The sequence below is a fragment of the Herpailurus yagouaroundi genome, unplaced genomic scaffold (genome assembly GCF_014898765.1).
Source record: "Herpailurus yagouaroundi ecotype Mexico unplaced genomic scaffold, PumYag 160, whole genome shotgun sequence".
In the NCBI taxonomy this organism is placed as follows: Eukaryota; Metazoa; Chordata; class Mammalia; order Carnivora; family Felidae; genus Herpailurus; species Herpailurus yagouaroundi.
In genome coordinates this window covers 6,311,172-6,324,188 of record NW_024412401.1, presented here as the reverse complement: position 1 = coordinate 6,324,188, position 13,017 = coordinate 6,311,172, and the positions used below count along the sequence as shown (strand labels likewise).

Here is a 13,017-nt window from a genome sequence, read left to right as displayed (position 1 = left end):
AAGGCAGGACCAGATCAAACCACTTCAAATGATTATTACTAAACCTCTAGAAAAAAAACTCACACAGTCCCCCTTTCAAATTATTAAAAAATGCTGCTGTTGAAAAGCTTTTCTTACCTACCCTAAATCCTTTGTGCTGCACTGTCAGCCCACCTCCTCCTGTTTGGATCTCGGGAGAGCTACAGAAAAGCTTACCATGAGACTCTAAAAAAGAACCCTCTTATGCTTCAATAACAGCACTAAATCACCCTTAAGTCTTCTCTTCTCCAGGGTAAACAATCCAAATTTCTTTAGCCTTCCTCCATAGATCTTATTTTACAAGCTTTTAATCACTGTGGTGGCATGCCTCCAAACTAGATTCTCCAAGTTCCTACGTCCTACTGCTGTTGTAAAGCTTAGCACCATCGACAGCTCTATGTGCTGAGTATTACGCCAGCCCTCCTATGAATAATATCCCTTCATACTGTGTAATATCCTCAGGAAGATTTGAAGTAGAATAACAGTAATTCTCAAACTCAGGAATATTTTATGTTTAACCCAAGTTGCCCACTACTTACACTCACTAAAATATGACAAGGGGGTGATAATGATTACGGTTTCAGTGTAGTTTTATGCTTTCTATTTCGTATCTCATATTATGGCAAAAGGCCATCAAGGGTAAATAGTAACTGTAGTAATATCAACTAATGTTTCTGAATGTTTACGGCATGTGAGGTATTGCTCTAAACATTATATACATATATTGACTTTTTAAGTACAATAAATGAAGCAGAGACTGCTGTTATTGTTGTTATGTTACCAGTGAAAAACAGGCACAAAAAGATTAAGTAACTTGACCAAAGCTACATGGATAGTAAACAGTAGAGCTAAGATTACAATGCAGAGTCTGCTGTGTTCTTTTTTTTTTTTTTAAGTTTATTTTTTTATTTGGTAGAGAGTGAGTGGTCGGGGGGGGGGGGGGCGCCGAGAGAGAGAGAGAGAGAGAGAGAGAGAGAGAGAGAGAATCCCAAGCGGGGTCTGCACAGTCAGTGCAGAGCCCAATGTGGGGCTCGATCTCATGAACTGTGACATCATGACCGGAACCAAGATGAAGAGTTGGGCGCTTATCCAACTGAGCTACCCAGGCACCCCAAGAGTCCACTAGACTGCTAACCACTTTGGTTTCCAATCTAACAGCCTGTCTACTGACCTCACTGTTAGTGTCCTTATCAGGATGTGACAGTCATAATTTGTTTTTAAATCTCCCCAGAAATTGCTGTTGAAGTTAAAGGAATAAACACCAACAAAATATTTCAAGAAGGATAGCAGTCATTCATTACCTAAAAAATATAGGAATAGTAATTCAGTAAAGAGCTAATCTTATAACAGTCATGTGCATTCTGTACATATAGGCACATATCACATAAAGGAATCATTACATGATTTTCAAGAAGGTTGGAGTGCAAATATGTAATAAAAATAAAATTATTTTAGGTATTTGAAAGCCACCTTAAAGCTAACCAGGTTTACATAACCCTACCTTTGAATCTTAAGTTTATAAACATTTATTACTATCTTTCCTTTTGTAACTCAAAACCAACTAGTTAAATGATGATGCTAGCATTCCAGGGATATGAGAAATATACACTCTGTAATTTTGTTATTGTTGCTTCAGTTTCTGTGCTGAAAGCCTTACTTTATTATATGGCAGTGTTTCCTGAGATGTGGGATGCCTCACTACTGACAGTCCCCAGGATTTTAGGTATATTCAAATTGTTTTCCAGAATATGCAAGATAATCTGAAAGGACACAGTTACACTGCATTAAATAACATCATAAGTCAACAAGGTTATTTTTCTCATCTCTTTCAATCATTCTGATTAAGTGAGGGATTATGGATCATCGTGGTAGTCCGATTCTTTAACTTCTTTGGAAGACTTGATAATCTCTCCCATTTAACAAAAAATGAAGAGACCTAAAGCACAAGAGACTGGGACAGACAACAGTGGACAGAGTTTAAGGACACCGTTTTGTTTTCTTTGCATGTATGTTTAGTTACCTTTGACTTATGGCCTGTGTCACTGACTTTACATTTATGGTAGTGATATCAAGTTTACTTTTAAATTAATTGAATTACAAAGTAAGCTGATTTAATGAAAACCTCAAGATTATAATGGAACATGAAAAAGGCACTAATTATAAAGCAGGCATACAAATGACTGAATCTTGAGCAAGGAATGATGAGGCACTATGGGTTAACCCACTGTAATTAAAGATGAAAACCTAAATCCTGAAAGACATGTGGTCTCCTCACTCCATGATTAGAAATTACCAGCAAAGGCAATAGCTACTCTATCTCTCTATACAGGAAATCCTTGCAGGCACATCTTAACAGAGTTGGGAATCTGTCCCTCTGGGTAAGACATGAGTCAGTACAGTGTTTAAAGCCAGCCTTCATGTTTTGGAGTTAACCGTGAAAAAGGTTTTATAGGAATTTACTTTCCCAGCTGCAGAGAAGCTCTTGGAAGTTTGAAACTGTTTTTCCCCATGGTATGGAATGCTTCAAACGTATTTACTAAAAATCCATATCTTTATCAACCCTCTCCTTGTTCCCGGATTTACTCTGAACCCACCAAGCAAAATCTACAGCTCTATGAATCAGTCTTTGAATACCAGCATAATTCTGCTGGGGATCAGCAACAATTCTATTTCTTATTTCTTTCCAACTTCATGACTCAAAGATATCTCCAGAAATTATTCGCCTACCTAATATCTACCAAATTTTCAAAAAAAAAAAAAACATATAAAATCTGAATTTACCATTTACAAACCTCAAAAAATGGTATGTCTATAAATTAAAAGAAGCAAAGAAACCAATAAGATTTCACAGAAGTCTAATCATTGATTATTAATTTTAAGCTATGTACAAAATCCTTTCATTGACCCACCTAACCACTCATGAAAGTTCACAGTGCTAGGTTTATACTATAAAAATGTACAAGGGTTACTGCCCTCAAATCTTATATCTGTTTTAATAAACTGGATTCTTAAATGTGAATACAGAAATTATGGATCAAGGAGGTGATAATAGAACTTTGACTTCATGTTCCTACAGACAGCCTTTTGATTTGGTTCTGATGAAATAGGACTCCTAAATTGTGAATGGTACAAGAAATAGCCAGAAAGTTCATCTAATCCTGACTTCTCAAATTCCAAGTGTCTCTAGAATGCTACTGTAAACCTACAACTGAATAGGCTGAGAATCATCTGGGATGGTGGAGATTAACATTTTGCAGATTTTTCCCTGCATGTCCCTACAGACTACACCGATCCTTCCGTTGCACACACCCCACCCCCAACACGCATATCCTTCTTTTCGCTCTTTTGAATTAAGAATCCCATCCAGCTGCACACTCCCAGAGGGAAAAGCTCGAGACAGACAGCTCAGTTCATTTCTTAGATCTACAACTTGCTCATTTAGAAAGTGGGTTTCCATATGGAGTTACAGCAGGAGCATCTGTGTTTACCTATTTCTTTCTTTTAACTTTGAAAAAGGGAAGGGATTCATAAAAATACACATGATGCCATAAATGAAGGGAGAGAAAGGAGGCAATAGAGGGGTAAAATATCGAGTTCTGTGACTGCGGATTCTGAACCAGGATGGAAATTGGAGTCCTGGCTCTGGCGTGGAACACCCGCTCGTAAAGGAGGTGCAGAGCCAAATGTCTCTGCAACAGCAAGAGGCAGAAGCTGTGAGAAAAGAGGGTGTTTTGTGACAACCTAACTACTCAGTCCAAAAATGTTATACATGGGCAGACACTCAAAACATGATTCTAGTTTACTTGTTCCAATTATTTTATTAAATGAACAAAATCAAAGCATGCAATCTGCATGGATTATCCACAAAGTCTTTCCTGTGGCACAAGGACTGGGGATGACTGTTCTGTCCTGGGTGATGCACCCACCATCCCAATGTGTCCCACTCAACTTGGCTCTTTCCCTGCATTGGCTTGACTAACAGAAAAAGAGCACTGGAATTATCCCTGTTTTGAACAGTTTGTATCCCTGTGGCCTCATCCAGGACTGAAAGGGAATACTTCGCAAACATGCTAGATAAAAGAGAACATGCATTTAAGTTATTCATTTCATAATAGAATATTTTCCTCCTGGATAATAAAGTCTGCCCTTAGTTAACTATTCCAAAATAAAAGGGTGGACACCAACTTATTCTTCAAAATATGAAGTCTTATGTAATAGCAATATAGTATATTACTTAAATTTATTTAATAAAGTGATTTTCTCTTGGCATAATGTGCTATGCAAAATAGTTTCCTTTCAACATCCTAAGGAACAAAATGGCAGTAAATTTAAGGAAATTTAAGGAGGAAGTAATCTTAGCAAATATCTGTTAATGGAAGGTTTCATCAAAGTGGCCATAAATCACAGGAAAAATTTGAAAAATAATTTTTCAGTTGAATTTTGAAAAGCATTAGAATTGTTTTTCAGTACCATCACTAAGCCCCACAGATTGAGTGGATAAAACACAATTATTTAATTAGGCATTATTCATTTTTAGAATCTTGTTCAATTCCTTCATTCCAAATATTTATGCTGTGACTCTTCTCCTAATTCAGACTATTCAAAATGATATCTTATTCCTCATAAATTTCCAACTTTCTTCCTTAACACTAACTTATACATGGAAATATATGTATTTGCTGAATAAAAGGATAACTGATTATAAATCTTCCCTCATTTAATATAAATTATATTATATACTCAAGAAAATCAACAGCATTCAAATATATTCTGTGACATTTTGCAAGCTATTTTAGTGTTCAGTAACTGATAATTCAATGTTAAATTCTGATTTGCCTTTATTTGAAAAGGCTAGCCTAAAATGAGCATATTCTCTAACATTCATACACAAGTCAATCATAACATTTTTTATTCAGGAAAAAAAATTCCAAATCTGGAATGTTCCAGAAATGGAGTCATTAGAAATATTCTGAAAGTAAAGATGAAAGATTTTATGTTATCCTAAATGATCAACTTTTTTCTAGGTCTGTCTTAGCCATGTCTCTTTTAAGGAAACTATGTGATTCACAAAATGCCCATTCTTCTTGTTTTTATTAATCTGCCACTGGGCGTGAAGGCACCCCTAAGGCAGAGATTTGGATTGCCATGTGTCACTTGTGCATGGCCCCAACTCACTGGACTGTAACCTGTACTTCTCTGTCCTGTCTCTGGGTAAATGTGGGAGAAAATACCGTGCAGCCTTTTCCTAGTCTTCAGATTCTGGGCACAAATGATTGGGCAGTTTTCTATTGAAAACTGAGGAAGAATTATCTGTAGGTAATTCAAAGCATTTCTATTAGAGAGTCTGAAACTGCCAATGCATTTTACTCATTGCACAGACTCAACTAGACTAACCGTAAACTCATCTCCTTGAAATACAGAAAAGAATGACTTGTAAGAGAGAACTGGCAATTGGAACTTGCTTCTTTTTTTTTTTTTTTCAAATTTCGATAATTTTATTTTTTTATTTTATTTATTTAAATTCAAGTTAGTTAATGTACAAAGCAGTATTGGTTTCAGGAGTAAAACCCAGTGATTCATCACTTCCATATAATAACAAGTGCTCATCCCAACAAATGCCCTCCTCAATGCCCATTAGCCCATCCCCCAACCCCCCCCCACCCCCCTCCTGCAAGCCTCAGTTTGTTCTCTGTATTTAAGAGGAACTTTTTTTCAAATGATCTGACACCAACATTAGACAAGTGCATTTCAAAGAGGAGTGAATGCAGGGAGTACGGTGCACAGAGCAACAGTTCCGCCTTCTCTGGAGCTGACTAACCCCATCCTCCTTGAGGAAACAAGAGTGGTTCACGTGAAGCAATTAGAGTTCAGCTCCAGTACACATATAAAGAAACAGTATACTAATATTTTGTATCTGCAGGTACTTTGTAGTATCACACATATAGTATCCTTGTTTGATCTCCATAGCAGCACTGAAAGTCAGAGAAATGGTGAGTAGCACCACTTTCCACAGGAGTGAAAACCGAGGCTACCATGATTTGTGGCACAAATGAATGTAACAAGACATCAGAAAAATGAGAATCCAATGGGAAACAAATGAAAGCTACATGAAAGTAAACATGCCGACTTCTGCTCAGAGTAGTTGAAGATGCCATCATCAGAGATGCTGAATGGCTTGTCTAATGACACATGACTAGTTAAGCACAACTATTTAGGTTGGAACAAGACTTTCTAATAAGTCATCATTCTTTCTTCTCTTACTCCCACTCCCTGCCTTAGAAGTACGGAATTTGGACTGTCTGAACCATAAACAAACAAACAAACAAAAAGGCAGAAATCTACTCTTAGAACACATGATACTAAGCACCTTACTGCAAGAGTGTGAGTCACAGAATTATTATTGCCACCCCACTAACAGGCAGAATTCTGCTCTAGTTCAGTTTGAGTCAATGACACAGTTCCTTTTTAACTTCTTAGGTAAAGAAATAAAAGAGGACAAGAAAAGATGTTTTCCCATCCCTGACATTTTCTGGTCCAGCAAGGACAAGCTGAAAAGCTGATTAACAAGGTAATGTGCATATATGCTAAATGTGTAGAAGGACAGCAATGGGATTCTAAGCAAGTAAACACAGGACCTTAGAATTTCTAAAAGTTGGGGTGGGGGTGATGAGAAGAATTAGTGACTGAAATCAGTAGAGTAGACATGTCAGAGCAAAAATGAAAGACATTTTTTAAGCAGGCGGAATATAATAAGAAATAAATGATAGGCATTTCTTGTTTCTTTGCCAAATTTCTATAGGCGGCTTACTAAAGTAGTTTTGTGTTTCATCTTGCCCAACATGTCAGAAACTGAAGCTGGTAATAAGGATAATCACAGAGACTGTGACCCTCAATGGACAGAAGCCAGAGTCTTATCCATTTTTGTAATAAAGAAAGCAAAATATTGCAGGTGGCTTAGCCCATAGGGTCATTTTACAGATTATCTCAATTACATACAACAGTTACTGAACAGACTTGCAACAGACATTCACATGAACCCACAAATGGAAAGTGACTGTAACACAAATATTTGACCCAGGGTAAAAGAAAGGATTGAACATATGCTCTAAAGTGAAAGCAGGTGCAAAGTAAGGTATATGGGATGCTACCACTTGCATTTAACACACACACACACACACACACACACTCACACACACACACACACACAAAGCACACATGTGTATGTGTAAGCATATGTAAATCTAAACTAACTCTGGAAAGATACATAAGTCATAGTAAACAGTAATTAAATCCATGAAGCAAAACAGGGTAGCTGGGGGTCAGAGGAAAAGAGACATATCATATACTGGTTTGTGCCATGTGACTGTATTACCTATTCAATAAGTTGAATTTTTTTTTTTAAAGAAAGATTTTTTAAAGACTTTTGAGTTAGGAAAAAACACACATAAAGAGAACTTAAAATGTTACCAAAGTTAGATTTATAATGCAGGCTGAAAAATCAAGCCAAATTCTGTATTTTTATTTAATTCCAAACTGTAATATTGCAAAATTTAATGAGGTGAGGTAGAAACCCACTTTTATAGCTTAGAAAGTATAAAAACGGGGATACACAAATATCTCTTCATAAGATTTTACAAGGTCAAGAGCAATCATTCAAGAGTAGACCTTGTATTTGCTTTTACACAGAGTCCTTGAACCTGATGTCATATTTGTATATATCTGTGTATAAAACTATCTACTTCTTTATCAGTATCTATGAGAAAAAAATTCTATGTTCCACTCAAGTCTATTAAAGTCATACCCTAAGTTGTATTGTAATATATGCCATATACATCATAATGTTATTAGGTTTGAAGATGCTTGCTTCCATATCACCACCATGCCCCCATATGAAGAAGTGGCAGTTTTTCACACATTTCAAAATTTTTACAAAATATGTGGCACAAAATTAGTACCATAAATAACTCAACAACAGCCAAAAAAGATACTTATTTTGGCTTCATTCTATAAACATTAACTAAACATCCTCAAGACACGGGTCACTGTACAGCGTTGAGAGGTACCAAGGTAACGTGCATCCTCCTTGCACAAGGACCCAACAGTCCAGTAGGAGAATTAATGTACTCAGGGGAGACCACGTGATGAGTGTTACTTTTGATACCAAGAGTTTGTGTTTGTCATACGTGCAAGCCAATGAAACACAGAATTCAATGGAAAACTGGGGACATCTGTGAAGAAAGGAATCAAAGGCAGGCAAGATAGTAGACAGGGACAAAGTAGCAGAGGTTAGTCTTAAGTAAACATTAAACACCATTATTCCTTAGGCTTAAATAAGAACATGATTTTAGCATTGGCTAAGTTCATCCCAAAGCTAAAATGCAGGAATCTCCATAAAATTTCCAAGTATTGCGAGCTTTCAACTTGGAAGCACACGTGGGGCTGGCAGAGTAATTTGTTAGAAATTTAAAACTGGCAGTTACATCTGCGGTTTCTTTTGCTGGAATTGTTCTTGTAAAAGATTTATGAGAGGCAAACGTTCCTCCTTGGCTTATTCATAAAATAAAATGGTGTAGCAATATAATAGATGTACAGACAAAAAATGTTTTAATAGAGTCTCTCTGTATATTCACAACACAAGGAGAAAGAAAGTTCTCTGCTTTGGAAAGAACTGGTGAGACCCATTTCATGGGTCAAAGGTGTAGGATTTTACATAGTTTTCCTTAAGTAAGCAATGCTAGTATTTATATTGTATCAGTAAAAGTCCATTCATCTCATAATCCTCACTTAGAGTTATATTCATTGAAAAAAGAGCATGTTCGGGGCGCCTGGGTGGCACAGTCGGTTAAGCGTCCGACTTCAGCCAGGTCACGATCTCGCGGTCCGTGAGCTCGAGCCCCGCGTCGGGCTCTGGGCTGATGGCTCAGAACCTGGAGCCTGTTTCCGATTCTGTGTCTCCCTCTCTCTCTGCCCCTCCCCCGTTCATGCTCTGTCTCTCTCTGTCCCAAAAATAAATAAACGTTGAAAAAAAAATTTAAAAAAAAATTAAAAAAAATTAAAAAGAGCATGTTCACAATATTCACAATACTGAAGCATTACAGTTTGAAATACAACAAATGGCATAAATACCGATGAAGTGTAGCATTTTCTCTTCAGTGGTTAATCTTATGATAGGACAATGACAAAAGTAAATAGGGCTGTTATATATTAAACAAAGAGTCCCAGGAAGGCAGTGCCCATGTGGTCTCTTCTTTTTGTTTTTGTTTTTGTTTTGTTTTTTTTCTTCAACGTTTATTTATTTTTGGGACAGAGAGAGACAGAGCATGAACGGGGGAGGGGCAGAGAGAGAGGGAGACACAGAATCGGAAACAGGCTCCAGGCTCTGAGCCATCAGCCCAGAGCCCGACGCGGGGCTCGAACTCACGGACCGCGAGATCGTGACCTGGCTGAAGTCGGACGCCCAACCGACTGCGCCACCCAGGCGCCCCTGGTCTCTTCTTTTTGTACAAATGTTTTGTTTTTTTTGTTTTGTTTTGTTTTGTTTTGTTTTGTTTCCAGCTTCCCAGGAGAACTGGAAATCCCTGGGAACTGGGATTCCCAACTGGCATCTAGGGATGAGAGGGCTTATCTTCTGATTTTTGGTTAAGGTGATTAAACTCAGACTACTAATTGAATAAATGCAAAACTTATTCTAGATTACTATTTTAAGCATCCTTCATTCTTTCATCCATTCTTCCATTTATTCTTCCAAGATTCTATTTTTCCACCTATCCATTTTTCTACCCATCCATTATTTATTTAGAAGTATTTAGATACTTCTTTTAGATACTTCTATGCACCATACTCTGTGCTGAGTGTGGAAAACACAATGATGAACAAGGAAGCAGATTTCCTTGCCCTTATAACTTATAGCCTAGCCCAGGAGACAATGAAAAACAACCATCCAAGTGGCCACGTATTCCTAGTTGAGATAAGTGCTCTAAAAAATATACTGTAGGCAATTAAGATGGATAATGGGAGGGAGGTAAACAAGACTAGGGGTTCAAAGAAGATGGCCTGCTTGGGGAAAAAAAAGATATTAAAACCCAGTATTCGGGGGGCACTTGGGTAGCTCTGTTCTTAAGTTTGAGCTTTGTATCGAGCTTTGTGCTGGCCATACAGAGCCTGCTTGGGATTTTCTCTCTCTCTCAAAATAAATTAAAAAAAAAAAAATAATACTCAGGAGTGAGAAAAATTTAGCAGATGTAGAGTGGCTGGGAAGCCCATCAGGGCCAGAGGAAACAGCATATGTAAAGGATCTGAGGTAGAGAAGAACTTGGTGGGATCAGCATGTAGGGCTAGAGCCCAGAGAACATGGTGGTGGTAGCAAGACATGATTACAGACTGGGTATGGATGACCCAGAATCTACAGATCATATTTTAAAAGATCATTCTCACTGCTCTGTCCAGAAACTAGGTACTTAATTTGCTTTTATGATTTCTTGCTTGTTTTAACACTGGAGTCACAAATATCCTTCAGCTTAGGTAAGGAAATTTATAAATCCACCTCAAGCCAACTTTTCCTGGATCTTCAAAGGCATTTAGAAACATGCTTCTAGCCATCATGCAACTATCTAAGTCTCTTTGCACTTTAAAAAAAATCTATTTGTTTCTTCATGCATGATGTTTGCGAAACCACTCTTCAGACTAGCACCACATAACAAATTTCCCAAAATTGACGTAGAGAAATAGTTAATCTCCCATTACAATATTTCTAAAAGATTTCCCATGATGGCGGTGGGGGCGGGGCGGACAACTGACCCAATACTGTGCATCAGTTCCACACACAGGAAAAGTAAGTGCAGAGTAATGTGGTCTCTACAGCTCTCAGAAACACCGCATCCTAGAGACCACTACCTGCCTACTGGGAGGTGAGATGTGGGGGACATGTCTCTCCTTTAACAGATGTAAAAGTTCTCCCCCACAGGACAATGTGAAGCCTGGGTGGATATTTCCAGATGCCCCTTAAGCTCTTGTGAAGGATTCCTAGTTGATGAAAGGGAGAATCATGCACATCAAAAAGAAATGGTATGTTTAGGTTAGACTCCAGTCTCCCAAGAAGCATCTGGAGACAAATATAAAGAGAAGAGACACTGACTAGACAAAAGGCCAGGATGACAACACGAGCAGAAGAGCTAGGAAGAAACCCAGAGGGGTTCCTCTGTGGGGTCTAGAGAACACACTAGGTGAAATGCAGCAGGACATTTCCCTGCCACAGATCCACCTGGAGGGTCTCAGAGATTAGACGTGTGTTTGCACACTTAAGATTCCTCCACTTGGCCAGCTACCATGCTCTGAACTGTTTGCCACATTGAGATTTGTAGTTTTCAACTATCTAAGTCTCTTTTTATTGCCTCTTCATTTGCTCCCTACCTCCCACAGAAATATACCTTGCCAGCAAATACCCCGCTGCCTGCGCATTGTTTATACTGAGGATGTGTGAGGAAGTGTCACCCTCCAAAGGTGGGATTACTCATCTGCTTTCCACAGCAGAGCTGCGGCCAGCATTAACCTCTACGCTGCTGCAGCAGGCAGCTCTGTGGAGCCAATGCCAGAGTCAAGGTCTGAAATAAGGCCCTGTCCAGGCAGTTATGCACTAACCGAACCCAAGCCTGCCTCCATATTCATAACAGCAGATATTCAGATTTCCTCTTGAAAAATTCCCCTTCCATATCAACATTTTGTATCTTTGGGGCAAAAAAAACGTTTTAAAAGACAGTTTTATGATACTGGTATTTTAGGAGAAGACCAAAGGGTGGAAAAGGGTTTTGCCTTTGCTGGGAGGGAAATAATGTCACCACTCCTAAATATCCACCAGCTCCTAAGGCCCCTTTCCCCTGACAGGGGAACATGTACAGCAGGGGCCCACGATCTGCTTAGCTGATGCTGGGGAAGTGCTTTTGTCATGGTTATCCAGTCAATAGCTCAGACAGTAAAATTTTCAAGAACTGTATGTCGCAATAGTCGCAATTCAAATTAATGACTGTATTTTTTAAATTCCTTAAGAACTAAACGTGAAAGCATAGTTAAAATCTGATTACCCTCACAAGGACTTGAAGCTCATATCTTGAGTATTAAACCCTGTCAGGATGGCAAAAGAATGCTTGGACTTGTAAAATCTGGGAAATTTAAAACCCAAGCCAGAGCTCCATCCTAATTTACCTTGTTATTGTTCTCTATCATAAATATTCTAAACTGCCGGAGGCTCGTGTGGATTCAGTGATTTTATGCACTGTGTGCTCTAAGACACAACACCCCGAAGATTAGGTGGCATGCAGATGAAGCGTGCGTCTCGAATTCCTTGTGGTTGTAACTTTGAAAGACTTTGTGGAATTTCAGAAGGAAACCCTAGAAAAGCAAAAATCACTTTGGTCTTTGTACCTACATTAAGCATTTAATGTATAGACATTCAAGTAGGTCTTAGGGGCTTATTTTATAGTTTATAGAAGGGTTTTTAGATGAGCCTTTATAGTTTCCATGAGAAAACTTTAATCCGCAAAAGCACAATGAGATTGACCCTACTTTTACGTACTTCCTTTGACTGGGCTGTAGCAGCACTCACCACATGGAGGAAAGGTAATACAAGAAGGATGGTTATAAGCAAGTGCTTTGAAAACAGAACCCATAACACCAGCCTGTGATTGGGAGGCCCAAAGGCTTGTATTTTACAACCCAGTTTGCAAGAATACCTACACAACTGTTTTTACTAAACTGACAATGCATAGGTGCTGAAAAGAACGCTGTGACTACTTTAGTATCTTGGTTGAGAAACCAAGTCCCGTCATTCCGCCCTGCTTTTTTTTTTTTTTTAATTTTTTTTCAACGTTTATTTATTTTTGGGACAGAGAGAGACAGAGCATGAACGGGGGAGGGGCAGAGAGAGAGGGAGACACAGAATCGGAAACAGGCTCCAGGTTCTGAGCCATCAGCCCAGAGCCCGACGCGGGGCTCGAACTCACTACA

General features: G+C 38.5%; 1 protein-coding gene and 1 long non-coding RNA gene across 8 annotated transcripts in view; one reads left to right on the top strand and one right to left on the bottom strand.

The window, feature by feature from the left end:
- The window catches only part of LOC121034496 (uncharacterized), a 34,282-nt gene extending 24,379 nt beyond the window's left edge, over window positions 1-9,903 (top strand). Inside the window, exons 3-5 of the long non-coding RNA XR_005792464.1 lie at window positions 6,298-6,399; window positions 6,496-6,586; window positions 9,574-9,903. This is a non-coding gene — a long non-coding RNA (uncharacterized LOC121034496). The remainder of the gene's footprint in view (window positions 1-6,297; window positions 6,400-6,495; window positions 6,587-9,573) is intronic.
- ADAMTSL1 (ADAMTS like 1) overlaps window positions 1-13,017 on the bottom strand; it is an 885,520-nt gene that overhangs the window by 742,847 nt on the left and 129,656 nt on the right. The window lies entirely within an intron of this gene.